The sequence below is a fragment of the Chinchilla lanigera genome, unplaced genomic scaffold, assembly GCF_000276665.1.
Source record: "Chinchilla lanigera isolate Chin_1 unplaced genomic scaffold, ChiLan1.0 scaffold00048, whole genome shotgun sequence".
Lineage (NCBI taxonomy): Eukaryota > Metazoa > Chordata > Mammalia > Rodentia > Chinchillidae > Chinchilla > Chinchilla lanigera.
In genome coordinates, this window is record NW_004955449.1 from 10635006 (window position 1) to 10640591 (window position 5586).

The window sequence follows — 5586 nt, forward strand, 5'->3', positions numbered from 1 at the left end:
AATGAAATAAAAATGTCTAATATATTATTTTTCTTATTGCCATTTTTTATTTTTGCATTATTATATAAGCATTCTGATATTCATAACATAAACCAAATTTATGATCCCTCTTTAGCTATAATTAGTACCTATTACTTTTTTTCTTACAGAAGAGATCATTACTAAAGCCATGATTTTCTCTCAAAGCTTTTTTTTCCCTTGACCTAGCAATTTATATTTATTTCAATGGTTCCAGATTAAAAAGAACAATAGATTTTATTTTTATACTGATTCAGACTTAGTAACTATTTTCATAGACAAAATTTCATTGCTTCTCCAACGGATTCTCTTTCACATCAGTAGGTATTTTCTTTAAACTAGGTTTAGCAATTAGCTCAAGATATCCCCCATACTAGGAGACCAAGGCTATTTATAGCTCAAATCTTGAGGCTCAGTGTGGCCCTCAAAAATTTACTCATCCATATATTTTAGTTATATATTTTTCAGAGTGTATTTGTTAAGTACCTGCTTACATAAGTTACCCTTCTACACTGGTCAGGACTGCTTTCTGCCTGGAACAGCTAGCTTTCCCTTGCCTGCGGTAAGAGAACTTAATTTATTAGGGTGATTTGCTTTCCAGCCCATTGCTTCAGGGGGGCAATTGCGGCTGCACGTCAGTGAACGTTTATGACTACAGAAGGTCTTCAACTTATGGCGGTTGTACAACTTTTCAACTTTATGATGAAGAGAAAGTGATAGATATTCAATAGAGATCACACCTGGTATTTTGAATTTTGATCTGTTCCTAAGCTAGCAATATGAGGTTTGATACTCTCTTGTGAGACTGAGCAGCAACTGTGAGAGCAAACAACCAGTGTTATACAGTGCACTGTATGGCTTGGCTGTGATATTCAGTTAGTTATGTGGATTAAGTTTACTTCTGACGATGTATTTTTTTAGTCACTGTCTTTGTTATCAGAACAAGTACATGATACCCACGATTTAAAAGAGGAGACATTTATTTTGGCTCATATTCCAGTGCATAGTTGGCTGGCTCCAAAGAACAAACAGTGATTTACATTTATTGTAAATATGTCAGAGGAACATAGTGAAGAAGAGCTGCTTATGGCATAGTGAACAGGAAGCAGGCATTCTCAAAAAAGGAGCCAGGAACGAAGATAAACCCTTCCAGATGATGTACATCATGACGTGCCTCTTCTGACCAGGCCCTACCTTTTCACAGAAAGTCAGCTGTAATGCCTTCGTAACCCATTCACCTTCCCTAAGCCCTGCCTGTGAGGAGATGAGTCTTTCTGTGGGGACATCAACATAAAAACCATTACATTCTGCTACTGGCATGCAGAAGGCTCATGTGCATCTTTTTATGCCAAATGCATTTAGTTCCTTTCTGAGAGTTGCCAAAGTCAAGAGTTTCAGAAGTGTTGAAAATTCAAGTTCAAGTCTCAAAGCAAACTCTTAGCTGTTTGTCCCTGTGGGTAAACATTCTTATTCTGAAAGGGAGAAAAAGGGGAACAAAAACCAATGGGGCCAAAGCTAGACTGAAACTCCACAGGGTACACCTTTAGTGCCATAGCTCCATGTCCAGCACCCAGGGTCAGCTACTGCCAGATGTGAACTCCAAAGTACTTGGAGCCCCACCCCTATAGCATTGCTGATTACATCTCTTACGGTTTCTCTTTGGGCTGGCATTGCTCACTCCTTGATACTTTCTTCAGGTGTTCCACTTTCTTGGCTTCTCTAACTTTGTGGGATTTCCACTGCATTTTCCACTTTCCACTCATGGCTTCACACACTGCCCTCTCAGGGACACAGTGCCTGCCCTCACAGGCCTTTCTCTGAAACACTGGTGAAAGACTTCCTGGCACTACAACTCTTGCATCCTGCGTGTCTGTAAAACCAACAAAACATAGATGATGCTAAAATATGCTGCCAACTCAAGCAATACCTAGGGCCTCTTGTATCATGATCATAGTGGTCGCCAAGTACCTAGATGTCTGAGCACTGTGCACCAAGTCCTGGGGAACAATTTTCCTAGGTAGAGGTTCAAGAGGATGATATCCTGGGGCTCTCTTCTTAAAGCAGTCTTTGTTTGCACCTCACAACTTGCAAAGGGTGGGATCTTGTTGATTCCTCACAAAGGCTCAAATCATTGTTTCTATTATCTTCTTATACAGTAGTTGACATCTTTTTAATGTTAATCTTTTCAGCACCCGAGCCCTTCACTCCTTCAAATTTGTAGGCCCTTCCTTTCTCAAGAAACTCAAAACTATTAAAATCACTCCGCTGTGCCATTTGCTCTTTATTTTGAAAGTAGAGCTAGCTAAAAGCTTCCAACAGTACCTGTACCACAGCCTGAATACTGTGCTGCATTGAAATTTCCTGTACCAGACTGTGTTTCCGCTGCCCTTCATCTCAGTCTCTTGACAAGTATCAGGTCATATAAAAATATAGAAAAATTTTCTGCCCAATCATAACACATCTGCTCTGGAGTCCAACTGCCAATGGAGTCTGAGTCTTTGTTCCCAACTGAAACTTCTTAAGCCTGGTCTTTTCCACTACTTTTTAAAATCATCATTCTTGTCTTTTTAGATTCAACTAGAATTTCACATTAAGACTGCCTGACAAAGCTGGGCATGGTGGTGCATGCCTGTAATCCCAGCACTCTGGAGGCTGAGGCAGGAGGATCACTGTGAGTTCGAGGCCAGCCTGGGCTATAAAGTGAGCTCAAGGTCAGCCTGAGCTGCATATTGAGACCCTGTCTCAAAAAAAAAAAAAAAAAAAAAAATTGGCTGACAGCATTCTAGGGCTGCTTCTCCAGCCAATATCTCCAAACCATTCCAATCTTCTCCCATGAACTCATTCTAAATCACATGGTCAAGAACAGTCATGGGGATAATCCCTTCACTGGTAGCAGAATATGTCTTATTTCCTTTTCTTATTGCTAGGATAAAATATCTGACATAACTTAAGGAAGGAGAGGGTTATTTTAGCTCCTGTTTCTGTGCAGGGTTGGCTGGCTTCTTTTTGGGACAGCATGCCAGAAAGGCATAGTGAAAGGGGTTGTTTGGGGCATGGCAGACCAAAAGCAGAGAGTGTCAAGGGAGAAGCCAGCAAAGGAGATATACCCTTCCAGGTAACACCTACAGTGCCCTGCCTTTTCCCATCAGCTCTTGCCTGTAAACAGGAAGTGGATTACAATGCCCTCATATTGCAGTCACCTTTCAAAAGTGCTCCCTATGAACACATGAGTCTTTGGGGGAGACATATAGGTATAAACCATAACTAGTATTTTCGACTTCTGAAGGGTTTAACAGGACATAATCTTCCTGCATATTGAAGGACATCCATACTTGCTTGTAACTAATTTCCATGAAAGAGCTATAAGAGCTTTCTTTTAAAAAATTTTTTTATTCTGAATTCCTCACCAGTGTACATCATAATTATGGCTGAATATGGCCTCATAACTTCAGGACCCAACTTTGTGCCAACCACTGTTGCACATCTACACCCAGTTCTGAGAAACCTGCATGTGTGCATTTGTCACCATTCTCTCCACCACCCTTGATTCACTACCACAGCTGCCTGAGCTTGACTAGGTAGGAAATTTTCTCACATAGAAGAAGACCACATGTAAATCTGTAACGCTGGCTACCAGAAGATGCCAGATGCATAAATCTTAGCTCTTTTTTCCTTTCTTCCTTGTGTGTATTTGCTCTAAATGGCTAAATTTTTACACCTTTGTTCTCTTTCTTTTAACCCTTCTTTCTATTCTCTTTTGTCATTTGTCATATGATTTATATGTGACATCGGACAAGTCCCAACCTCAGTAGGTTACGTTTTGTTACCTGGATAAATAGAAGTGACTTTACATAATGAAGTCTGGTGATTAAATTATATCTTTAAAAGTGCTTAGTTCAATCCTTTTACACAGTTATATGATTGGTGAGTGCTCACCCAGGCATTAATTTTCTGTGAATAAAACCGATAGGCAAATTTTTCTTTCATTTAAGGTTGTTATAATGGAATTAGGAGTTCACTCTGTGTAAATGGCTTAGTCTTTTCTATATTATTATTAGTAGTAGTATTAGTGTTAGTATTAGTATTAGATGTACTTGGGACTGAATACAAGATCTTTCTACAAATGTACATCCCCAGACCTTTTTAAATTTTCTATTTTGAGACAAGGTCTCACTAATTCATAGAGTTTCCAAAGCCCTACTCAGCTTGCAATTCTCCTGCCTCAGCCTCTGAGAGAGCTGAGATTACAGATGTATCCTTCACACTTAGCTACTACATTATCATTTTATGTTATTTCTTGGATGTTCCTGTCTTGCTGATTATTATTATTGTTTTATTATTAATTGATTACTTTCTGAGTTATAAGTAACCCAGCATCAAGTTGCTTGTTTTTCATTTTAAACATTTAAATTAGAGAGCCTAGAAGTTAGTATTTCTAATTTATTCCCTTGCTAGGAGAACTTACCTTTGGCTCTAAAATTTATGTGCTAATAAAGAAATTTGAATCCCTGATTTGATCCATTCCCTAAATTCAAATTCGTATATCTATTGGCTACATAATCTGTTCACTCAGATGTCTAATGAATTTCCAGACTTAGATATCTAAATCTAAATTCTTGATACTTTCCAGAAATCTCCTGCTAAAGTTTCCTTGACTTTAATGTGTAGCCCAAACAATTGGAACAATTCTTAGATTTTCTTTTTCTTCTATCTCACTCGAATCTATAACTACATTCTATCCTTTTCAACTCCAAAATTTATCCCGAACCAACTATTCCAATGCTACAAGTGTAATCCATACAACAGTCATCATTACTTCAATTTTTACATTGCTCTTTGCGAGGATCCCTTTTTTTCACCCTTGTCCCTCCAGTCTCTTCTTCCAATGGCAACCAAATGAATATATTTGAAATGTAAATTAAACCACACATCTTCCTTCTGGTTACTTCTTTTCTAAACTTAGAATAATACCCAAAGTTCCCAAAGTTCATGTAATAACTTTAAAGTTTCTGTTTATTGAACATATATAATCTAAACTAATGAGATAATCTCTGGTTACTTATAAAGTATTTTGTACCCATTTTTTCCATCAGCTCCTTCTTACTTTCTCAAAAACATTCCCACTGGATCCATTGCTGTAATTATTGCCTCTGTTTGAAGTGGGCGTCAGCCAAATATTCATGTGGTTCAAACCTTCATCTCATTCAAGTTTCTGTTTGAATATTGTTGGTTTAAAGAAATGTACTTTGCTCATCCCATGTATTTTACTTACTCAGCTATTTACCTTTACCCTCTCTCTTGTTTCAATCCTGATGGTTCTGTTTTCTCTCTGCTACTGCTGGATAGAATACAAGAGAGTATAATACTGCACATTACTAGTGTCTTGGTTACTTTTCTCTTGTTGCTGAGACAAAATACCCAACACCCAAAATTAAGGAAGGAAAGGTTTATGTAGCTCATAGTCTGTGGAGGTTTCAGTCCATATTCGGCTGGTTACAAGGCAGGTGGCACATGGCAGAGGGCAACCATTCATGCAACCATTCATGGTAGTGGGAAATATCAAAAACA